Source organism: Saimiri boliviensis, chromosome 17, assembly GCF_048565385.1.
Source record: "Saimiri boliviensis isolate mSaiBol1 chromosome 17, mSaiBol1.pri, whole genome shotgun sequence".
In the NCBI taxonomy this organism is placed as follows: Eukaryota; Metazoa; Chordata; class Mammalia; order Primates; family Cebidae; genus Saimiri; species Saimiri boliviensis.
Window position 1 is genome coordinate 55970845 of NC_133465.1, and position 25629 is coordinate 55996473.

General features: G+C 43.2%; 1 protein-coding gene across 3 annotated transcripts in view; it reads left to right on the forward strand.

Annotated features, from left to right (window-relative positions):
- Positions 1-1138: 1138 nt before the first annotated feature.
- Positions 1139-25629, forward strand: part of HELZ (helicase with zinc finger) — a 174019-nt gene continuing 149528 nt past the window's right edge. For 2 of the 3 annotated variants that reach the window (XM_074388875.1, XM_010342501.3), the window contains exons 1-3: positions 1139-1194; positions 2497-2552; positions 6708-6764. The gene's annotated coding sequence lies outside the window, so the exon portion shown is untranslated. The remainder of the gene's footprint in view (positions 1195-2496; positions 2553-6707; positions 6765-25629) is intronic. The other variant, XM_074388876.1, reaches the window with a different exon arrangement.

A 25629-nucleotide genomic window follows, 5' to 3' on the forward strand; every position in this document is an offset into this window, starting at 1 on the left:
AGTGCCCTCTCTGCTCGCCCTGAGCAGCCGGCGCGGTGTCGCGGGGAGAGAGGATGCCCGGCAGCAGGGGGAAGGCAGGCGGGGGGTGCTCGCCCGGGTCAGAGACCCCGGCCCGCGCCGAAGAGCCTGGCACTTTCCAACGCAGCGGGTCGCAGCCCGGAGACGCCGGGCGTCCCCGCCTCCCGCCTCCCGAGCTGGAGCGACGCCCGCGGTTCTCCCCCGGCCCAGTCGCCTGAGTTTGCCGCGGGACTGGGACCCGCCAGGTGGATCCGGACAGGCGCACCCTGCTCTCTGCCTGGGACCCTCCCCCGAGCCCAGGCGGCCTCCGCGCCCCGCCCCGCCCCGGGCCCGCGCCCCCGATTACCTGCCTCGGAGCCACAGTCCGCAGCCCGGACGCTCCGAGGCGGGATCCGCGGAGCCGGGAGCCACATTCCTAGGGGAGGGGTCTCCACCTAGAGGGTCGCGGATCACGTTACCCGCCAGGAGGAGACCGCGGGAGGCTGAGTAAACCAGGGGTAAAAAGTTGCATTTGGCTCATTCTTTTTTTTTTTTTTTTTTTTTTCTTTAATCGTGCTTCGACGCTGGTGGACTCGGGGACACGGCGTCCTCCCAGTTCCCGGAGCCCGACGGCCCCGGGGCGCTTTCCCAGGGCCAGAGGCACCTCTCCGGCCGGCGGGTGCGGGGCTGGGCTGCGGGGCCCTGAAGGCGACCCCGGCTGCCCGCGGGCTTCCTGGAAGCGGGGCCGCAGGAGCAGAAACGCTCACATCCACGCGCACAAATCAATCCGTGAGCAGCTCCGCGCCGCCAGCGGCAGGGAAACCGCGGGCTGATTCAATGCAGACGCAGGGCGTCTGCCCGGGCAGGAGCGCGGCGGGTCAAGAAGACCGGGTGTGGGGGCAGGGAGGCCGGGGCAGGAGAAAGAGAGAAAACCCCAAAGCCACGTTTCAAAAATGCGGGTGAATTTTCAATGCCGGCCGCCCGGGGAAGGGGTGGGGGCCGCGCTGCGGGCGCCGGGGCCGGCGGGCCACCCGGGGCAACTTTCCGGGCGGGAGGCGCGGCCGGAGGGGGCGGCGCCGGCGGCGGGAGGCGGGAGTCGGGGGCCGGGGGGAGTCACTTTAAAGGCTCTTTCTTACCCATAATGCTTTGTGGGGACGTTGACAAGTGGATCCAAGATGGCGTAGAAAGTAATGACAGGTAAGTCCTGACTTCCCCCTTCTCTGCTCCTGGGGCCGCTCCGCGAGCTCCCGGAGCCCTCCGGGGAGGGGACCCGACTGCCCTCCGGTGTCCCGGTCCCGGGGCGCGGCGGCCCCGGGGCGGGCTGTGGGCCGGGGCGGCCCGCGGCGGGGCCTGGGAAGCGGGGCTCTTCGAGGCGAGGCCCGGACGCCGGGGCTGTTTACAGCTTCTTCCCTTACTCAGTCCCCGTCCCCTCCGCTGGGGGCCGCGGCGCCCTGGGCCCTGGCCGGGGAGGGGGCCTTGCACGCCGGGCCCGGGAGCCTGCGGGAGGTTTCTCCGGCCCGGGGCACTCTGGGAGGGGGACTCGAGCCTCCCTGCACGTTCCCCTCCTCTGGGTCGCGGCTGGGGGTGGGGAGCGTGCGGGCCTCCCACGCCCCGCTCGATGCCCCCCTCAGGGCTCGGACTTCTCGCGGGTGGGGCGGGGGCCAGAGCTGGGGTTATCGGGAAAAGTGGGTCAGGGGTGCGCTCCCTCCCTGCCCCGCGGAGGGCTTTCGGCCCGAGATTCACTTTCTTCCCCCCTTTCCCCGCCCCCTCCTCGGAAATGCTCTTTGGCCCACAAGCACATCAACGAAAATAAAGATAGGCTCTCTTTTCCTGGAGATTCCTTGAGAGTACTTCAGTACCCTTTTCAAGGGCTCAGACTGCAGTCTTACCTAGGGAACTTTGATTTCTTTCCCCCAAATTATTGGAGCCTTCTGCACCCTAGCCTTTGCTGAGACTCCTTCAGACAGGGCAGGAAGTCAGGCTCCTGTGATTCTTCTCGGATCAGGATCCCCAGGTTTTGTTTGCAGTTCAAAAGTTGTCATTCCTTCTCCCTCACAACTTACACTTTTCAGGCAAATCATTAATATAATAAAGTGTAACTTCAGAGACAGTGGATTCCTGGAGCGGGGGAAGGAGGGAGGAGTTGTCTGTCTTGCCTAGTTTGTTCTTAATTTTGCTCTTTCTTAAACGCATATTGATAAAATTTCCTCTTCTTCATTTCTTTCTGGTTTTGAAAGTAAGGTCAGTCCGGGTTGAAAAAGATAACTCTATTACGTTTTTTAGTTTTAAGAGCATGGTATCATCTATTCTTTTATCTTACTGAAAGGAAATGTTTTAAGGTCAAAAAAACACTCACTTGCAAAGCTACAACACTGTCCGTTTTTGTAACTTTTTCCATTTCAAATTTAGATGCCCTTTCACTTAAGGCTGATAAAATGTTTACTACTGATAATGTCTGTTACTGGTGTTGTATAGACACATCTTTTCTATTTGCCTCAGGAATTGGATGAAGTAATTGATCACTAATGAACTACAGTGCTGGTGAGATGTGTAAGGTGAGACTGCAGTTAAAAATTATTTCCTTTTTTTCCTCCTTTATTTTAATCAACCCACAAGAGTAAGGCTGAAACTGAGTAATTTGGTGGGGCCATCTTTATTTTCCAAATATATCGCTCAGTCAAATGGGGTCTGTGAGCAGGGCTAGATTTAGAAAGGAAAAATATGTTGAATGTACCAATCTTTTCAGTTGCTGTAACATACTCAGACATAGTGGTACTTACTAAGAGCCAAATGTTATTTGCAGCTATTCTTGATCAGTATCTTCACCAGGGGTAATTATAGTTTTCCTATTCAAATTTTCTTGCATAACTCTAATTGGATGTCTTAATTTTATTTATATTTTGGTGTCTGTCACCTTCTGTACATTTAGTCCTGGTGATTGTGTATATGGATTTTGTGTATCCATGATTTGTGGGACTCTTGTAGAGTACACCCTTTCCATTGGAAAGTATTAGGCGGGTCAATCACTCCTGCTTCTATTTTCTGAAAAATGGAGTAGTACTTGTCTCTTTAATAATTATTTTGAAATAAAGATGATGGTGTTGAGATCTGTTTAGCTTATTAGGGATAACACTAGTTTATCATTATGTTCTGATCACACGTAGTGTGTGAATTCAAAGTGCTTTATTTAATCTAATTTGTAATGCTTTGGATTTAAAAGATATTATTGATACAGTGTTAGTGAATAGTTTGCTAGAGAGAAGAAGAGAAGTTTGCTACTTTTACATTTTTCACAAGCAGTTTTTTCACACTAAAATATTTTACTAAGTTTTTTTTTTTTTTTTTTTTTTTTTTTTTTTTTTTTAATGTAATTGTGGTCAGTTGATTAGTTACTGTAGTTTTTCTCCCCCGACACATCTGGCCTTCTGGATTTTGAAATCCTGTCACAAATTTTTCATGTCTGTCACATCTGTTTAAGAAGAATAAAAGGCCGGGCACGGTGGCTCAAGCCTGTAATCCCAGCACTTTGGGAGGCCGAGGCCGGTGGATCACGAGGTCAGGAGATCGAGACCATCCTGGTCAACATGGTGAAACCCCATCTCTACTAAAAATACAAAAAAATTAGCTGGGCGTGGTGGCGTGTGCCTGTAATCCCAGCTACTCAGGAGGCTGAGGCAGGAGAATTGCCTGAACCCAGGAGGTGGAGGTTGTGGTGAGCCGAGATCGCGCCATTGCACTCCAGCCTGGGTAACAAGATCGAAACTCTGCCTCAAAAAAAAAAAAAAAAAAAAAAAAAAGAAGAATAAACTGTGATTTTTTTTTTTTCCCCCTAGATTGAGGCATATAATTGACATTTTGCCTTAAAAAAAAAAGGAAAGGAAGATGGATATAGATTCTTTTGTAAGTGCACATACCACATTTTCTTGTATTTGAAACTCAGCAGTGCTTATGTTTACTTCATATAATTTTTATTTTTGGCAGAGCAAATACGGATTTTTAAACTTATTTTCATTTTGTGGATGCAGGCATATTCCTGCCTTAGACCTCTCAATTTGAACTTTTTACCTTTTTTTTTTTTTTTTGAAACTTACAGATAACTATGGAAAGGAGCTGGTGGTCTGCTTTTTGCCTATAGAGATGTTCATTTGTAGTCTAGAATGGACTATTTAGAAGTAGGTAATCTTGTGTGGCTAATGTTGTTTGACCTGAATTGTGTCAAGACATTTTCCACAGTTTTCACACATGTAGACTATGTGAAGTGTTAGTATTCATTTCAAAGTGAAGTTAGTGGTTGGCCACCAAACAACTTGTTACACAAAGTATTCTAAAATGGGAAATGCCATAGTACTGAAGGTTGTGGTGAGGTAGAAGTCTGTGTCTCTGAGCTGAATAAAGACATAGCTTTTTTAGTCTGTCCTTTTGGCTGGGAAGCTAGGACACTATTTTTAGGTAAGGCTGTAGTTTTTGAGAGTAAGTACCTTTGTATCAGCTGGTAAACTTGATTATTGCATTCGTTAACAAGTTTCCTTTTCTAATACCATAGATATTAAAATACATTGTTTTAAAGTTGGTATATATTTATAGACTGTCCAGTTTTCACTGGAAGAGGAGTGATGCCAAAACAACAGGAAAAGCCATTTTTTACTTGCAAAGGGCCTAGTGTAATTAAAAAATCTACAGCATATTCATGAAAGGCTAAGTATAGTGCAGAGGGACCTACAAGTAAGTAGCCCAGATCTTATAGATGCATGTGTTCTCCGTTTAAGCAATAGGCTTGGCATTAATATTGAATGCGGATTAGTCTATGATTGTCAGAGACCCTAGGATCCAAATACAGGCCCCATACGAGAAATAAGGACCTTTGCCTGTTGTTTCAAACGTACAAAAGATTTTGGGCCAAGTTTATCAACAATAGTTACCCAAGAGAGGGAGAGGAACTACTTAAAAAATTATAAGCAACTTTTTAGGTTTTATTTTCATTAACCTGAAGTGAATGTACATGTAGATGTCAGCAGATGTAATTGGATTTCTAAGTAATATTTTGAAATGTTTCTAGAAGAAAAGTGATACAAGCGGAGAGTATGCCATACCATCTTACCATTCATTTCAGTTAATGAATGCAGTCAGGGTTACTTCTGTAGCATTGGCTAGAAGCAGCATGAAGGTTTATTGCTTTGAGGGTGGCTGGGATAATAGTTCTGAGTAATCCTGAATCTGTTAGAAGTTAATATTCCTCTTTTTAAAAAGACCACTATAGATGTAACAGGAAGAATGTTACTTATATATACATGTAATAACTATTTTGGTCAACTTCTAATTGTTTAAAAGAAATGGAAAGTATTTCATACCAGCAGTCATACCAACTTGTTTACTCTTGTAAATTGTACTGGGTCAGTTTCTCCAAGTAAGAGCAGGAAGTTGTTTGGTAAAAGCAGAGTGTATACATTCATTTTGCCTTTGAACAAAAAGAACTGATTCATCCTCAGGTTCTTCAAAGAATGCATGGCATCTTTTTCAACTGAACCATTCTGAAGTGTGAATGTTTGTGATTTTTGTCATTTTTATGCCATATTTTAGGTGTTCTTGGAACATCTGAATTTGCCTTTTGGCTTTCTTCTGCAGAAATTCTCTTGGTTGTGATAAAAATGTCCTATAATGCGAGCTTCCTGTCAGTAGGCAATATGTTTAACTAATATAGTTTAAAAAAACTGTTTGCTTTTATGCAAAACTCATATATGCTTATGGTAAACAAGTTTGAGCAGTACTTAAGTTCGTAAAGTAAAAAAAGTTAAAAAAAAAAAAAGCCTCTGTTCTTCTTCCTCTGTCTCTAGTCCTGCTCCCCTTAGCTGACTGTGGTAAACAGCTGGGTGTCATTTAGCTTTTGGAAGACCTCTCTATTCTTGAGATATTCTGGCAGTGTGGAAGTAGAGTGAGAAGTCAGAAAAGGCATGGTCATTGAACCAGAGTTTAGATGTTGTGCAGGGACTATTCTGTTCTTATTTTCTGTGATAAGTAATAATGATAAACTCCCATCAGTTTAAGATAACTGTAATAGAATTGAGAAACACAAAAACAGTTAATTTTTTGGTCAGGTTGATAGCTTTGATTTGTTGATCTTTTAAAGAAATATATGTGAATTGAACTCATGTAATGTTAGAGCTGGTGGGGGTTCATGGTGGTAATGAATTACCATCTGTTGAATTTTAGGATAAGCTGCGCAGTATATTTACTATAGGCTTTTTATAACTCATTATCTCCTTTAATTCTTATAACAACTCACAAGACAGTTATTTCCATTTTACAAAGGAAGAAATTCAGGCTTAAGTGTGACTCAACTAACGTAACATCACGAGACCAGTAAAGTATTGGAGCTGGTGTTCTTTCTGGAAAGCCTGTGCTCTTCTTTCTCTAGCTAGTCCAAGTGACTTCTTTTCCAGATAAGGAAATTTAGGCCTGAAGAAATTAAATGTGTTGCTCAAGGTCATGCAGCTCAGAAGTAGCAACATTAAACCAAGCTGCTTTTTTTTTTAATCTTTGGAGGCTTATCTCAAGACTCTTGGTCCAATGCTGGTCATGCTACATTTTATTGAGCTACTGTGGACCAAAAGACCATATGCTGCGAATATTAGATACAAATACTTTGGAACTGATACCTTGGTGAATGGTGTTTTCTACTATGTATTAAACAAACTTTCTTCTTTGTCTTTCAGAAATTATAAAGAGCTCTGATGGGCTATTTGGGTGATACCCAGTGCAGTGAACTGCAGGTGAGTAAGGTTTAGGAGAACTTTATTTAGAATACAAGAAATTTATAATGCCTGAAAAAGATACAAAGAGACTTAATCTAGACTAGAATGGCCAGAAAGAATAAGGTAGGACAGGATGAAGTGATACAGGGCTGTAGTGAAACAGTGGTAAGGTGAAGGCACAGATCCTAACGGAATTGGTTTCTTCTGCAACTGACTGAATGATGAACAGACTCCAAAGAGACTGCCTGCTGCCTTGTCAGGTTAGTTTTAAAAGAGTGAGGGTAGGTTAATCTTCCACTTCTGTTCCTACGAGTAATTGCGTAGGGGCTCAGCTTGTCTGCATGCTATTGGAACTTGAGAATTCTTCAGTTTTTGTGTCAAGATTCTTGCTTGGCAATTACTTTGTGCTCTGATGAACTTTTAAGTATTGAATTGTTTTTCCTGTTATCCGCTGTTTACGTAGTGCCATAAATGACTGTATAGATCTAAATACTGAGGACATATCAATAGAAACAAAAGGTTGAACTTTTTTTCCTAGTGGTTGTACTGCCTGTATTCATGCTATTAGTCTTTCAGATGATTTACCTTTTGCTGAAATGCCTGTTAATTAAAGACAGCTTAGTCTTGAGTATTTATGATTTCACAGTAATTAATCTTCTTGGTCAGCTACAGTATCTTGGTCTTTCATTATTACACTTAGAAAATGGTAATATTACAGAAATAAATCAGAAGGCTTTTAATACTGTGCTTGTGAAGCATCAGAGTTAAAATTATTATTATTATTTTTTTGAGACGGAGTTTCGTTCTTGTTACCCAGGCTGGAGTACAATGGCGTGATTTCGCTGACTTGCACCCTTCACCTCCTGGCTTCAAGCGATTCTCCTGCCTCAGCTTCCCAAGTAGCTGGGATTACAGGCATCTGCCACTGTGCTTAGCTAATTTTTGTGTTTTTGCAGGGATGGGGTTTTACATGTTGGCCAGGCTGGTCTTGAACTCCTGACCTCAGGTGATCCACTCCCCTCGGTCTCCCAAAGTGCTAGGATTACAGGCATGAGCCACTGCCTAAAATTATTTTTTAATGAATTTTCAATACTTGTCTTTTGTGAGCTATCTTCATCTCCAGAAAGCTTCAGCTCTTTTTTTTTTTTTTTTGAGTTGGAGTTTTGCTCTTGTTGTCCAGACTGGAGTGCAGTGGCGCAATCTTGGCTCATTACATCCTCCACCTTCTGGGTTCAAGTGATTCTTCTACCTCAGTCTCCCAAGTAGCCGGGACTATAGGCATGTGCCACCATGCCCGGCTAATTTTGTATTTTCAGTAGAGATGAGGTTTCACCATGTTGGTCAGGCTGGTCTTGAACTCCTGACCTCAAGTGATCCACCTGCCTCAGCCTCCCAAAGTTCTGAGATTACAGGTGTGAGCCACTGTACCCGGCTAGCTAGCTTCAGCTCTTAATAAAATGACTTTCCATCCTCCCTTTTGCGCTCTGGCTGTGTAAGACTTAAAAAAATATCTCCTGCCACTTTTTGCTCATCTAGTTTAAGCTGGACTTTGTAACTTTGTTTTTTGTAGTTAAAAAATATCTGTCTGCTGGGCGCGGTGGCTCAAGCCTGTAATCCCAGCACTTTGGGAGCCTGAGGCAGGTGGATCACGAGGTCAAGAGATCGAGACCATCCTGGTCAACATGGTGAAACCCCGTCTCTACTAAAAAATACAAAAATTAGCTGGGCATGGCGGCCCGTGCCTGTAATACCAGCTTCTCGGGAGGCTGAGGCAGGAGAATTGCCTGAACCCAGGAGGTGGAGGTTGCAGTGAGCCGAGATCGCGCCATTGCACTCCAGCCTGGGTAACAAGAGCGAAACTCTGTCTCAAAAAAAACAAAACAAACAAACAAAAATCTGTCTACGTTTTGCTTTTAGTTGTTCTCAAGTCTCCTTGGCCCCTCATTCTTTAATTTATCTGAGTCCATACTGCCTTTTAACTGATACAGTCCACTGCTAAGCCAGCAAGTTGGCCTTGAGAATCCTAGAGACTTTAATATGGCAATACTGTATATATTTAGGGTTTACAGTGAAACTTGGGCTGACTACTTGCTGATTGTTAAAGTGATAAGTAAATTGTTAATAAAATAAATGTTAAACTAATAAATAATTTTTTTTTTTTGAGACAGAGTTTCGCTTTTGTTACCCAGGCTGGAGTGCAATGGCGCGATCTCGGCTCACCGCAACCTCCGCCTCCTGGGTTCAGGCAATTCTCCTGCCTCAGCCTCCTGAGTGGCTGAGATTACAGGCACACGCCACCATGCCCAGCTAATTTTTAGTATTTTTAGTAGAGACGGGGTTTCACTATGTTGACCAGGATGGTCTCGATCTCTTGACCTCGTGATCCACCCGCCTCGGCCTCCCAAAGTGCTGGGATTACAGGCTTGAGCTACCGTGCCCGGCCAATAATTTTTTTTTAAAGAGGAGCCTTGCTCTGTCACTCAGGCTGGAGTGCACTGGTGGGATCTAGGCTCACTGTAACCTCTGCCTCCTGGGTTCAAGCGATTCTCCTGCCTCAGCCTCCTGAGTCGCCAGGACTTTGCCAGGTTGGTCAGGCTGGGCTCTAACTCCTGACTTTAGACAATCTACCCGCCTTGGCCTCCCAAAGTGCTGGGATTACAGGCATGAGCCACCATGCCCAGCCAGGTTCTTTGTTTCTTGAGTGTGTGCTCGTTTTGCATGATTTGTCTCCTACTGGTTCATAGGGATGATCGCAGGACCAACTGAGGCAGTTTTCTGGTCCTTGAAAAACTGGGATCTGGGTTATTTAGAGGTCACGATGACCAAGGAGAGTATGAAAACGCTCAGTCAAGGCCAAAGTGAGCCGTAGAAGGGAGGGAGGTCCTCTTAAGACTTTATCAGACTTGGGTCCTTGGTGGAACTTTCTTAATGTTGAATAAATTGATATTAAATAAATTGTTAAATGTTGGGTTATTAATACAGATTTTCTTTTTGGCTTTTCATTTCAAAATATACATATTTTTATTCATTTTAAATTATGGTACATTATAGTTTGTTTTTTAAAAACCTATTAGATCATGAAATATTTACATCTTACAGATTTTATAATTTAAATATATATATCGAAAGGCTGCAAAAATAATTTCATCAAGTGATGCTACAATTTGCCTAAGTCTTTTTATGTTACATAAGTATACTGTTCTCTGGCTGGTTTTCAGTTAACACTTTAATCTGCATCATTGTAGATATTTTTATATTTTTTCTAATGATATCTTTAGGGTAAATTTTGGAGTGCAGTATTGTGTTAGAGGGTATGACTATTTTTATGGCTCCTCACATATACTGTCACACTGTTTTCAAACGTGTTAACACCAGTTTGTGTTCCTTACAGATATGTGAATATATCTGTTTCACCATACGTAAGACAGAAACCCGTTTTTTCCTCAGAAGTTTTTGTGAATTTAATAGTGTAAGATGGCACTTATATTTCTTTGTTATATAGTGTTGAATTTAACTGTTTGAGCCTCTTTATGGTGAATTGTTTGTTGATAGCTGTTGCTTTATTATGCAGTTAACTGTTGTGAGCTTTGAATGGTAATGCTAGTATAACATGGTCAGTAAAAATTGTTCTTAAGAGAATATGGTAGAAATGGTAAATGATCTTGGGAATAGTGGTTGAAGGGGAACAGATGGATTATTTCAAGATTCAGTTCAGCAAGTATTTATTGGGCATCTACTGTGAGCCACTTTGTATCACAGTGTCTTCTGAGTGGTTCTCAAGTAATTGTGGTGGTATGTGCTGGGTTGAAGCAGGACACTGCTTGAGACTTGGCCATTTGTGGGTTCTGGCTTCTGTTGTCTCTCTGTGGCTGCTTGGATTGCTGAGAAGACCACCACTGTCTAGGCCATCTTATTTATTTATTTATTTATTTATTTATTTATTTATTTAGAGATGGGGTTTCACCATGATGGCCAGGCTGGTCTTAAACTCCGGACCTTGGGTGATCCACCCACCTTGGCCTCCCAAAGTGCTAGGTTTACAGGCATTAGCCACCACCCCCGGCATAGGCCATCTTTAACTCATTCAGGGCATACCAATGTGCCATGGCACACCCTTTGAGAAGCTCTGTTCTGAGGGATACAAAGATAAATGAAACATCATTCCATTGACAAGGAACTAATCATCTGTAGAGAGAATAGGGGCACCCTCACATGGAAGGACTAACAGGAATTTAATAGGTGCCATTGAAGGGGGCTGTACAAGGTCCTTAGGGATTAAGTGGAGGGAGTGATGTGCCCCCTTGGTGATATGAGGGAAAACTTCAGCTGAAGAGGTGGCATTAAATCACACCACCAGAAAGCTGAGAGGCAATGGGAAGAGGGCATTCTGGAGGGAAGTCTGGGGGTTATGTCAGAAATGTGGGTGTGAGGAAACTGCATATCCAAGTTACCTGGGTCTTGGGGTACATAAAGGAACATAATATAAGGTGGGACTGCCAATAGATCAGGACTGGGTTTTGGAGAGTTTTTTTTTTTTTTTTTTTAAATACTTAACTTTTTGTTATTTTTATGTTTTATAGAGACGGGGGTCTTGCTGTGTTGCCCAGGCTATCTTGAACTCCTGGCCTGCAGCACTCAGCCTTCCAAAGTGCTGGGATTGCAGGCCTAAGCCACTATGCTTGGCCTTGGAGGTTCTTAAATGTCAGACTAAGGACCAGTGTGATGGACTGTAGGAAAGAGAATTTAGAGGCAGAGACTTTAGTTGGGTTCATAGTAGTAGTCTAAGTGAGGGTGATGAGTGCCTGAATTGAATTGGTGGTCATGGCAGGGATTCAAGAGGTATTTTGGAGGTTGAAGGGAGAGATGTGACTAATTAGATGGGGTAGGGTGGGAACAGTTAATTCTGTATCTCTTGTTTTTTTTTCTGGAGTACAGTGGCTCGATCTTGGCTTATGCAATCTCTGCCTCCCAGGTTCAAGTGATTTTTCTGCCCCAGCCTCTTGTTGCCAAGGCTCATGTTGAACTCCTGAGCTCAAGCTATTTGCCCATCTTGGCCTCCCAAAGTTCTATTTCTCTCTCTCTCTCTCTCTCTCTCTGGTGTTTTTTTTTTTTTTTTTTTTTTTTCCTTGAGATGGAGTCTCTCTCTGTTGCCCAAGCTGGAGTGCTGTGGCACTGTCTTGGCTCACTGAAACCTCCACTTCCTGAATTCTAGCAATTCTCCTGCCTCAGCCTCCTGAGCAGCTGGGATTACAGGCGCCCACTACCACACTCGGCTAATTTTTGTATTTTTAGTAGAAATGGGGGGGCAGTTTTTACCAGGTTGGTTAGGCGGGCCTTGAACTCCTGACCTCAAGTGATCTGCCCGCCTCGGCCTCGCAAGGGGCTGGGATTATAGGCATCAGCCTCCTAAGTTGTATAACTCAAGTCAGAGATGAGGCTGTGGTTTTTATGGTTGGGTGGCTGGAAGAATGGGACATTAAGAAAAAAAAAATAGGTAAGTCACGAGGGAGAACGGCTCTTAGGAGTTTAGAATAAAGACAAATTTGGTTTTGATTGTGTTGAGTTTAAGGAGCTCTTAGAAAGTTGTAATCAGAATTTAAATCCTACAAGGAACTTCAGAGATTTAGTGGGGCAACAGCTAAGGAAGTTTAGGGCCCTAAAAAGTTAGAGGAATCAGTGAGGTCTCACAGTTAAAGCAGAACCAAGATGGAAGCTTCAGGGTTCCCAGTCCATGACTTTCCTCTGCTTCACACTGAAAAATGCTGAAGGTTCTCAGCTGTGGTGTTTCCTAACCCAGGCAGCAGTGCTCAACAGAGAGTGGGAAGTGGCACAGTTATGTTGGGGAGTGAGGAACTTTATTTTTTATTTTTTTATTTTTATTTTTTTGAGAAGGAATCTTGCTCTGTCACCCAAGCTGGAGTGCAGTGGTACGATCTCGGCTCACTGCAGCCTCCACCTTTCAGGTTCAAACAATTCTTCCACCTCAGCTTCCTGAGGTGACTGGGATTACAGGGGCACACCATTATGCCCGGCTAATTTTTGCATTTTTAGTGTATGCAGAGTTTCACCATGTTGGTGAGACTGGTTATTTTTTAATTAAAAGTTTCTTATTTTGGACATTTTCAGACATACAAAAGTAGAAAGAGTGTAATCAATCCCCATGTACCCGCTATTTAACTTCAACAGCTCCCAGTATTGTTTCCTCTGGTTCCTCCCTCTTCGTCGATTACAGTGAAGCAAATGGTGAAGCAAAAGTAATTTGGTGACCTTAAATTTTGTATATTAGCAAGTAAGGAGAGTCAAAAAGTTTAATAGAGTATGTTCTTAGGTCTCTGCATGGGGTCTACAGTAAAGAGAAAGAGGATTAATTCCAGAATTCCTCTGCTGCCTCAATTTTGTGTCTTTGGGCAAATTAATTTAAGTCTTCTGGGACTGAGTTTTTTTTGTTTTCCATGGCAATGAAACTTGCTGCTTGTTAAAAGTTATAATATACATGGCTGGGCACAGTGGTTTATGCCTGTAATCCCAGCACTTTGAGAGGCCTAGGCAGGTGGATCACAAGGTCAAGAGTTTGAGATTAGCCTGGCCGACATGGTGAAACGCTGTCTATAAGAAAAATACAAAAATTAGCTGGACATGGTGGCTCATCCCTTTAATTCCAGCTACTCGTGAAGCTATGGCAGGAGAATCACTTAAACCTGGGAGGCAGAGGTTGCAGTGAGCTGAGATCATGCCACTGCACTCCAGCCTGGGCAACACAGCAAGACTATGTATGTCTTGAAAAAAAAATTATAAAATACAGATGAATAAAAAACTGTAATGGCACCACCCAGAGATACCCACTTTTATTTTTGTAGTAAACTTTTTTTTTTTTTTTTTGAGATGGAGTCTCACTCTGTGTCCCAGGCTGGAGTACAGTGGTGTGATCTCGGCTCGCTGCAACCTCTGCCTCTTGAGTTCAAGCATTACTCCTGCCTCAGCCTTCCCAGTAGCTAGTATATTACAGGTACCCACCACCACGCTTGGCTAATTTTTTGTAATTTTAGTAGAGACAGAGTTTCACCATGTTGGCCAGGCTGGGTCTTGAACTCCTGACCTCATGTGACACCCCCTCCCCCCCTCGGCCTCCCAAAGTGCTGGGATTGCAGTCATGAGCCACCGCACCCAGCCTGTAATGAACTTTCAATTTTGGAATAATTTTAGATTTACAGAAAAGTTAGAAGTGTAAGTCAGAGTTCCTGTAAACTCTTTACTGAGTTTCCCCCATTGTTAATGTCTTACGTTTCCATGGCATGTTTGTCAAATCTAAGAAACCATTGTTGGAACATTGCTATTAACTAATATTTAGACTTTATTTGGATTTCACCAGTTTTCCCACTAATGTCCTTTTTCTGTTCCAAAATCTATCCAGACCTGCAATGAATGCAGCTGTTTTGTCTTCTTTGTCTTTTTTGGGCTGTGACATTCTCATACTTTGTTTTTCATGACAGTTTTGAGGAGTACTATTTAGGTATTTAATAGAATGGCCTTCAATTTGGGGTTTATCTGATATTTTCTCCATGATTAGACTGATTCTTATTCTTCCTGGTTTTCTTATCCAAAATATTCAATATTTACATATTTAAAAAGATAAGATGACAGACCATATTATTTTATGATCTGTTTGTTTTTACTTACAGAATGGTATTATACCACATATTTTATAACTTGCTTTTGTCACTTGAAATCTTCTCACTAACCTTATTTTTAACACTGTATAGAAAACTCTGTTCCGAGTTTTAAAGTCTGATTTGAAAATACAGCACTGGAATATAATCTGTTGGTAAATTGAAGATGGCCCTTAAGGGTCTGTGATAGTAGTGGCGGCAGTAGTAATGTGATTCTGTGTCTACACAGATAATCTGGAAGGGAAAAGAAGAAATAAGAAGGATAGACAATGTTTTATAGTAATATAATTTTCTTGGCAAGCAGTAACCTTTCTAGAAGTCAGCCTTTTAGTATAATTTGCTTGCTTTTTTTTTTGAGATGGAGTCTTGCTCTGTTGCCCAGGCTGGAGTGTAGTGGTGTAGTGGTGTGATCTTGACCCACTGCAACCTCTGCCTCCTGGGTCCAAGTCATTCTCCCTGCTTCAGCCTCCCAAGTAGCTGGGATTACAAGCAAGTACCACCATGCCCGGCTAATTTTTGTAGTTTTGGTAGAGATACAGTTTCACCATGTTGGTAGGGCTGGTCTCAAATTCCTGATGTTGTGATCCGCCCGCCTCTGCCTCCCAAAGTGCTGGGATTACAGGCATGAGCCACACCTGGCCTGCTTGCAGCTTAAGTATGGGGTTTTGTTTCTTCATATCTTTCTTAATTGATAAGCATGTTAAATGATTTGGAAGAGGCTCAAACTCCTCAGGAAATAATTTGGAATTCTTGAAACTAAGAAGGCTAGCTCCAGAATTTTTGGAGATCCTGAAAAGTGGATCAGGAAAAATAATAGATAGAAAAAAAAAAATCTCAATTTTAGCTGTTGATATAATTTTTAGAAAATTTAGTTAATCTTAGTCACTAAAACAGATGGCAGATGGCCCATCAGGATATTTCTTATGTGTATTTAAAACATTTTATACTATATTAAATTCTATTTATTCTGGAATTTCAGAGAATTTACCTATACGAAAGTGATTATTCAAAATAGACCATGGTTGATGATTTTAGTTTCTAGTTTTCTTCTCTGTAGGCTTAGTCTCTCTTCTAATGTTTCTTGCATACTCAGCAATTTTATGTTTTAGAGAAAAATGCAAGTCTGGTTGAATATTAAGTACAGTACAGGGAATAAAACTACTTTGCAGAATATTTTGCCTGTGTATACTGTAGGACCATATAGATTACAGTTTTGGATAAATGCAGATGAACTTAAAGGTAATACAACATGCCTCTTTGGGACTTGACATGCTAATGAGAACTGAATTTGGAACAGGACAGTTCTTGGTATGCTTGGCATTTAGGTTATTTTAGGTCATCTTTGGGAAATTTAATTATTTATTGAATGGTTTTAGTAAATTGAATGTTTGTCATTGGGATAAAGATGGTATAAAATGGACTCTAATTTATAAGATAGTTGTATTGGGCAGAAAGGCATTTTACACAATACGTTTTTTTTTTTTTTTTTTTTTTGCCACTTCCATGCCTTCTGCATTCCCTTTCACATCTAACTGCCCACCCCCACCCCCCGAGACCTGCTGGCCCCCCAGACCGCTGCTGGGGCTGCACCTGCAACCCTGGAGCAAGCTCCCAGCACCCAGAGGGAGGCCACGCAAACCGGGCACCCTGGACAGAGGCTGCCTCACTGGTCATGCACCCGTGTAGCTGAAACGCTGCCACCTTCCCTCGGAGGCAGTTACAGATGACAAGGGAAGCTGGGGGTGCACAGGACGGGCAAGCAGGGACACACTGGCTCCTACATCTCATCCCAGGGGAGTGCTGGAGCCAGAAACCAGCTTCAATGCTTCCCTCCCACATGGGTCATCCCATCTTCTCAGTCCTGGCATTGCGTCAGCCACAGAGGACTGGGGGGTTTCCCAGCCAAAGAGGGGAGGGACCCTGAGTGAGGCCCAGTCTGTCCTGTGCTGACACGATCCCTACCCCCACCCAGCGGCCCAGAGTTTTGTGACCCCAAGCACAGCATAACCCTGGCTCAGCCTGCTCCTGCATTCTACTTAGCTGGGCCCACAGGTCTTGGGGAGCCCCCACCCCAGGTGGGCATGGGAAGGAGCCGGAGGAGCCCCAGCCTGGGATGGCTGTCCCTCTGCCCATAGCCCAGGCTGGGTGCCCACCCGGCACATTTCTCCTACTTGGGTCTCAGGCTGGACATGGATGGGCCAGACCGAGGACTGGGTCGGCGAGACAGGGAGGCAGCTTCAAGACGCCAGGCCACGCGCAGGGCCTCGGCGGCATGGTGGCGACACTCGGCGCTGTCATAGGTGGGCTTGCTGAGCCGGGGGCCTCTGCGTCCTTCTGCAGGAAGTAACAGTAGGGCAAGGCAGAGGGGGCCCCCCCATCGGCCCGTCGCGGCACGGCCCTCTTGTTCCCTAAGGCACTGCGGCCCCGCCGGTCTCGGCGGCCCCGCCGGGCACCCTCGGCCTGGCCGGCTGGCTCTTGCAGGCGCACCTTCCCAGGGGGATGGCCATCAAACAGGGCCTCGTAGAAGCCCCTCTCGGCCGCATCATACCGGGGCTTCTCCAGCCACACCTCCCGAACCAGTGCCTGTAGGCTGCCCAGTGGGGGCTGGCCATTGACTGGTGGGCTGGGCTGGTGGGCCAGGTGGGAGACAGCCACCTCCTGGCCTATGTCAGGAGTCTCTTCCCTGTGGCCGCCCTCGGGGGCCAGCAACAGGGCCTGAGACCATTCCACGAATGCCTGCTCAGCCTGGTCGAAGGCAGACTTGTTGACCCAGATCCCCCACGTCACATGGGGGCAGGCCACCTGGCTTCCATGGGTGCAGGGACCCCAAGGGGCCAAGGCAGGAGGCCAGGCTGCCTGGGCAGCCACATCTGCCAGCCTCTGGCGGTAGGCACTCTCTGCCTGGTCGAAAAGTGACTTGTTCAGCCACACGTGGTCAGCCGAGAGGCCCATGAAACACGTTTAATTCAAGATAATAGATGACTCAGAGGCCAAATCATTCTATAGGAAGTAATGTTATTTTAGTTTTGGGAGGAGAGCATCTTAGAGAAATAGATCCTGAAGTGTTGGTTAAAATCTGGGTAGGATTTAGGTCCAGAGAGAGGCGAGGAAAGGATGTTCTGGGCAGAGGGATCGATGTTATCAGAGTCTCAGAGGCCTGTGGACTTGGGGCCTGTCTTGGGGTTGTAGCCAGATTGCTGGTGGCCTGGATATCTGGTAATGAACTTTGACATTATTTTATAGGCATTTCAAAGTTACTGTGCCATCTCTAAAGTAATACTTTTTCTCCCTAAGGAAGCATGACACAGCTGAGCCCCAGGCCATGCTGCTCAGTGGGGAAGAGGGGCCCATTCTGATATGCTTTCTTCCTCTTCACTTGGGTTGTTTTTTTGTTAAATTTTATTTATTTATTTTTGAAACAGAGTCTCGCTTTGTCACCCAGGTGGAGTACGGTGGCTCGACGTCAGCTCACTGCAACCTCTGTCTCCTGGGTTCGAGCAATTCTCCTGTCTCAGCCTCCTGAGTACCTGGGATTAAAGGCAAATGCCACCACACCTGGCTAATTTTTGTATTTTTAGTGGAGATGGGTTTCACCATGTTGATCAGGCTGGTCTTGAACTCCTGACCTCAAGATCCACCCGCCTTGGCCTCCCAAAATGCTGGGATTACAGGCAGGAGCCACTGCACCAAGTCCCACTTGGGTTATTTTAATGATGTATTGGCTGGATGTGGTGGCTCACACCTGTAATCCCAGCACTTTGGGAGGCCAAGGCAGGTGGATCACCTGAGGTCGGGCGATCGAGACCAGCCTGACCAACATGGAGAAACCCTGTCTCTATTAAAAATGCAAACTTAGCCAGGCATGGTGGCACATACCTGTAATCCCAGCTACTCGGGAGGCTGAGGAAGGAGAATCTCTTGAACCTGGGAGGTGGAGGTTGCGCCACTGCACTCCAGCCTGGGCAACAAGAGCAAAACTCCGTCTCAAAAATAAAAAAAAGTGTCAATTTGGCTTTTCCTTATTTGGTCACAATAAATTTTTTTTTTGGTGGGGGGAACAAAGTCTCATTCGACCATCCTGGCTGGAGTTCAGTGTTGTGATCGCCACTGCAACCTCTGCCTCCTGGGTTCAACTGATTCTTGTGTCTAGCTTCCCAAGTGGCTGGGTCTATGGCGTCCACCACCATGCCTGGCTAAATATTTGTATTTTTAATAGAGGTAGAGTTTAGCCATTTTGCCCAGGCTGGTGTCGAACTCCTGAGCTCAGGCAATCTGCCTGCCTGGGCCTCCCAAAGTGTATGTACTTTCTAGTTTCAGGTTAGTAATGGAATTTCTACAAGGAAAACAAAGTAGAAGGATTCATGGCAAATAACTAACTTAAAAAATGTGGATTTATGATTTTTTTAGTAGTTCTTCGAATTTAAATTTTTATTTTGTTATATAAAGAAACATGTATTTTATTATATTTGTCCTTTAGGTTTTATTGTTTATATAGTCTAATAAGTAAAGATATCTTGAGGTCTGATTCAGAACCAGTTATGGATGTTAGTAATTTCTGTCAAAGGAGATAGTGATGCCGTTTAACATAACTCATCACTCTTCTACAACCTTTTCAAATGCAGTCTGATTTATTCCACCTAAGTTAATTATGTGGTAGAGTTTTTTTTTTCTAACAGGCAAATGTATAAGACAGAGATGGAGAAATCATCTTGAATTTAGATTGAAGAAATTTTAGTTTACTACTGTGACATCCTGCTATTTGATCAGTTTACTTTTGCTTAAAGTCAGTCTGTTAACAAAGGATTGGTCTTTGAGATCAAAGAAGACCGTAACTGCATTAACAAGAGATGCTAATTTGAGGAATACACCTGATTTTTAAAATAGAAGTATATTTCATGACTTGATTTCAAGGTGGTCTGGTGGTTCTTTTACTGTCACAGACGGAGGTTTGGAGTGGAAAGATTGATTTTATTTTTCTTCCAGCATTTACTTTTGGTCCTGGACCAACCATCTAGCTATGATGGAATTCTTCAGAAGTATTTTACATTTTGTGCCAAGTGAGCTCAATCATTGTTCCATTTGGAGAGCTTCTTTCTGAGACTGCATGCTTGCCTGTAAAACCTATATATGCAGAAAGGGAGGTGCATGGGTTTTCTGTTTATTCATAGCACACTTATCCTTCTGTATGTCCTTTTTAGTTTTAAAAAATCATGTCAATTGAGACATTCAGATTCATATTTTAAAAATAATTTTTATAATTTTATAAAAATTAGCATATAGTAAAATTGATGTTTGTTGGTATAGAGTTTTACTAATTTAACACATGTATAGCTTGCGCCGCCATCACCTCGGTCAGGATACAGGGCAGTGTCATCACCCTAAAAACTCCCTCTTGCTCTTCTTTTATAGTTGATCCTCCCCAACCCATACCCACTGGCAGCCACTGATCAGTTCTTAATTCCTATAGTTTTATCTTTTTGAGATTAAGATTTTATAAATGAAATCATACAGTATGTAAGCTTTTGAGACTGGGGTCTTTTACATGGCATAATATTTTTGAGATTATTTCAAGTTATTGCATATATTGAACACTTGTTCCTTTTTATTGCTGAGTAGTTTTACTTCACAAAGAGATCTGTTTATCTGTTCACTCATTAAAGGACATTTGAGTTGTTTCCACTTTTCAGCAATTATGAATAGAGCTGTTATGAACATTTGTGTTCAGATCATTTTGTGAACATAGTTTTCATTTCTCTGTCTGTCTGAGGGGCAAAGGGGATTGCTGGGTCATATAATGTAGTGTGCATATTTGATTTTATAAGAAACTGCAGACCCTTTTTCCAGAGTGGCTAAATGATTTTATATTCCTACTAGCAGTGTATGAGGGTTACAATTACTTTACATCACTTGGTGTTATCAATATTTTAAATTTAGCCATTCTAATAGGTATGTGGTGGTATCTAATCCTGGCTTTATGACATCAAACATCTTTTTATGTGCTTATCTGTTAATCGTTACAGCCTCTTTGTGGAGTGTCTGTTGGAATCTTTAGCCCAGTTTTATTTGGTTAGTTTTCTTATTGCTGAGTGTTGGGAGGTTTTTTTTTTTTTTTTTTTTTTTTTGAGATGCAGTCTCACTCTGTCACCAGGCTGGGGTGCAGTGGTGTGATCTCGGCTTACTGCAACCTCCGCCTCCCGGGTTCAAGCAATTGTCCTGTCTCAGTCTCCCGAGTAGCTGGGATTACAAGCATGCGCCATCATGTCTGGCTAATGTTTGTATTTTTATAGAGATGGGGTTTTACCATGTTGGGCAAGGTGGTCTCGATCTTTTGACCTCATGATCCGCCTGCCTCGGCCACCTGAAGTGCTGGGATTATAGGCGTGAGCCACTGCGCCTGGCTGGGAGTTCTTTATATGTTCGGATCCGAATCCTTTTTCAAATAAATGATTTGCACAAAATTTCTCCCAATCTCTAGTTTGTCTTTTCATTCTTTTAACAGTATCTTTCATAGTACAAAAATTTTTTTTTTTTTTCTTTTTTTGTTTGAGACAGAGTTTCGCTCTTGTTACCCAGGCTGGAGTGCAATGGCGCGATCTCGGCTCACCGCAACCTCCGCCTCCTGGGTTCAGGCAATTCTCCTGCCTCAGCCTCCTGAGTAGCTGGGATTACAGGCACGTGCCACCATGCCCAGCTAGTTTTTTGTATTTTTAGTAGAGATGGGGTTTCACTATGTTGACTGGGATGGTCTCCATCTCTTGACCTCGTGATCCACCCACCTTGGCCTCCCAAACTGCTGGAATTACAGGCTTGAGCCACTGTGCCCGGCCACAAAAATGTTTAATTTTGATAAAGTTTATCAATTTTGCTCTTTTGTCAGATTTTGCTAAGTTGGATCAATTTTAGAACAAGTTTCTGTTTTATAAAAGTGGTAAAAAGTAACTTAGGAATGGGATACTCTGTGAAAGTTGACTTTTGTGGAAGGATGCAAATGCTACCATTTTATGGAAAGATGGCACTAATTAATGTACTCTTTAGTTTTGGGACACATAGGACTTTTGCTTAACCAAGGAGATAATTGGCTTAGGGGTGTGTGTGTGTGTGTGTGTGTGTGTGTGTGTGTGTGTTTACATGTTTTTAAATGACAGTCACTAACATTGTGATTATTAACACAGACGTACTTTTTGTAATGCAGAACTATGTTAACCCTGTTTCAGAATTAAAATGGTGATATTTTATTGTCACATTTGGTGCTTTTGGGAGTGCTTGAGTTTGAGTTTTTACTCCATTGGAATAGCATTAGAACCTTAGTTGCTTGTGAGCTCAGAATCTATTGTGGCTAAAAGGAGCTGTCTGACTGCCTGGATTTGAATCCTGCCTCTGTGGTTTATAGTGTAACTGGTTTAGAGTGTAAATAACTCTGTGCTTCAGTTTCCTTATCTGTGAATGGGAGTGATAACCATAATAACAATCTAATATCTACTTTATAGGGTCATTGTGTGGATTAAATTATATTATGTACATAATTTTTTTTTTTTTTTGAGACAGAGTCTCGCTCTGTCGTCCAGGCTGGAGTGCAGTGATGCAATCTGGGCTCACTGCAACCTCCGCCTCCAGAGTTCAAGCGATTCTCCTACCTCAGCCTCCTGAGAACTGGGACAACAGGCGTGAGCCACTGCACCTGGCCATGTACATATAACCTTTTCAACATCTGGCACACAATGAACATTCCGTAGAAGCGTGTTGTTGTTGTTGTTATTATTGAAGTAACTTTATATGTTGTTAAAACAAATGCTTTAGGCATATATATATATACACTTTTTTTTAACATAAACTCAAGATTTTATCATCTTCATAATAAAAGAATAGATGATACATAGAACTGGATCACTTGGCCCTTTCTCTTCTTATCTCCTCCCAGTTCAAAATGCTTGCATCTTTTAATAGCCAGCATTCTCTTAAATCTGCAGTTGGGCTCAATGCACTCAAGCCTTAGCACAATCTTCTTTGTAGTTTTAGCCTTTTTCTGGAAAATCGTCTTAGCTTGCCCACCATTGCCACACTACTTCCTGTCATAGCGCTGTTTTCCCTGGGCATACAGAGAATCCTTGCCCTTCTTGTACTGTGTCACTTTGGTGCTTGCCACACTTCTTGCAGGAAGTCCGGTGGGTTTTAGGAATGTTCAGCATGTTTGCATAAGCACTATCAGCATGGAAAGCTAGGCTTATATTTTTAAGACACAGAAGAATCATATGTCACACTAAGCCATTTGTCTCCCATGCTGACTTATTTTTTCTCTTTACACTTACTGTTATTGGTAATAAATAACATGATCATTGTTGTTAATAATTGCATATACACTGTTTTACAAGACAAATATCAGCTCATTTGGTACAGATCAGATTATCTATCTATCTAAATTAAGACTGTCTTGGTTCCAACTGCCTGAAATATCAACCTAAACTGACTTAAGCTAGAAAAAAATTTCTTGGCTTACCTAACTTTAAAGTCCAGGCACCGCTAGCCAGAGCTGGATTCAGGGTCAGGTGATGTCATCAGGACTCAGTTTCTCCCTGTGAATCAGTTGTGCTTTTTCCTGTGTAGACTTCAGTTGCTGACACTGTAAGAAAAATGGCTGCAGTACATTCAACCCCCCTTGGCTTCTCAGAATTTAGATTCAGCTGGAAGGAGCGTCAGTTTCTTTCCCAGAAGCCTCAGCAAGTCTCATAGGGTCTCATTGGCTCTTATAGGGTCATATGTCCTACCCTGAGCCAATCCCTGTGCTCAGGGCTGTGAGGCTCGGATTGGCCAGTTAGTGTCACATGCCATCCTGCATCCCTGGAGGAGTTAGCTCTTCAGGAACCACATGGTTTAAGAGTTGGGGAGAGGTGAATTCTCAAAGGGAAATTGTGGGCTTTTATTACCAGAAAAGGGAATGGGTATTTGGTGGCAAAACAACTAATGTTCATTGCATGGTATTAGTCTCTTTTTATAGGTCAGCAGCAGATCAGAGGAGTTAGCGGATTTGGGTTAGAGTCTTGGTTTCTGATTTCAGCTTTCTTGCCTGTGAAGTCACATCCTCCAAGTAAATGTTCCTTGTGTTTTATGTTCTTTTGATAAAAGTTTGGATAATTTTTAACAGGAAGAGAAAGAGTCAAGACAGATGGGGTGAACCTTAGCAATGGGTGAATGTGGTGTTTTTCCTACACTGGTGTGCTTAATGTGACTCAGCTTCAGTGACAGCGACTTCCATTCCCTGGGCCACTCTGTTCCCATGGGAAAGATCCTTAGAGACCCAACTTAGTATCTTCCCTTGGATCTGGCTGTTGTGTTCAGGAAGCAGGATCATGTGCTATAGATACAGATGTGCGATGTGTTCTATTCTAGACAGGGATGTCAACTGTACTCTTGAAGTGTATCTGGGAGCTGGCCTCGTTTAGAAGTCCTCCTTGATCTCTCATGGCATATTATCCATAGTTCATTTTAGCATGGCCTGAGATGTTTTCTCATTTTGACTTTGACAGTTTTGCTTTTATATTTGAGAAGCCACTTTAGCTTCTTCAGAAGGAGTGAGTAAAGTAAGTCATGCTGTTTTCTGACAAACCTGAAAAAGCAACTGAACAGAGCATGTGTTGTATTGAGATCCACACTACAGTGAAGTGACCCTACAGTGATTCAGGTAGACCTTGGAAACTAGTTATCAGGACCTGATTAACAAAGGTAATTGGGGTAGCTATCCACTTCAGAGGAAAGCATCTGGGTCATAAATTGAGTCATTTCCTCTCAAAGCTCCTGAAATTCATAGTTCAGCCCTTAATCTCTACTTACATATTAATGTTATCGAGATCTCCCTGGCTAATGTGTTTGGTGATTAATGTTGATAGTGGCCTTTGTGATCATCCCTCATAGCCAGATTTAGGGTGTAGCTAGTCCTTATCAGTGACTTGCAGATACACTTATTTCTCCAATGGCTATTCTTTGCATAATCATTACCAGTGTATTGAGATGGAGAAAATAGGTGAAAATAATTCCTCTTTCAAGTAGGTAAAGTAATTACATAGAATAATACTTTATTTTCTATACTGTATTGTATATTGAGGTCAGTAAAGTGCTTTCAGCCTTTATATAGGCTGGGTGTGGTGGCTCATGCCTGTTATCCCAGCACTTGGGAGGCCAAAGGGGGATGATCTTTTGAGACCAAGAGTTTAAGACTAGGATAGACAACATAGCAAGACCCTGTCTCTACAAAAAATAAAGAAAATTAGCCGGGTGTGGTGGCATGCATCTATAGTTCCAGCTTCTTGGGAGGCTGAGGCAGGAGGATCATTTTGGAGTTTGAGTCTGCAGTGAGCTATGATTGCACCACTACACTCCAGCATGGGCTGCACAGCAAGACTCTGTCTCTTAAAAAAAAAAGTTTTATATAAAGCAAAAGTAAGGAATTTTAGGGACATACTAATAGCTAACACTTACTGAGCACTTATGTCCCAGGCATTCCTTTAAGTACTTTATACGTATCATTACACTGAATCCTTACAGTAACCCTAGGAGGTAGGTATTACCCAGTTTCGAGGTGAGCAAATTGAAATAATCCATGTTAAGCCACTTGCCCCAGGCCATGCAGCTGGAGAGTGGTGCAGCTGGTGAGTTCTGAACACAGGTCCTCTGGTTCCCACTCTGTGCTCTGGATCACTGTGCTACACTCATTCCTAAGAAAAATTTTATCTGGTACGTTATTAGCTTTGCTTTTCTTACTACTTCTTTTTGTATTAGTTGTCTAGATGTGTCACTTTCTGGGGTTGGCAAGCACCAATCCCACAGAGTGACACAGTACAAGAAGGGCAGGGATTCTCTGTGTGTCTAGGGCTGGCAGTTCTGTAGGGAAGATTTGCTAATTCTAGGGCCTCTGGTTATTGCTGTTATCTGGCAAGCAGTACATGCTTGTCTATATTAGTAGTTCTCAACTAGAGCTGATTTTGCCCTCTCTGGACAGTTACTGGAGACATATTTGGTTGTTACAAGTCAGGGGATGTGCTACTGGCATCTATTGGTAGGGACTAGGGGTACTGACTGCTAAATAACCTACAATGCACGTAATGGCCCACAGCAAAAAATTACTGCGCCCAAAATGTTAATAGCATTGATATTTTATATCAATAATAATAATTACTATCATCAGATAGTAATTATTTTGTAATGCCACTCTTTGTCTAATGGGC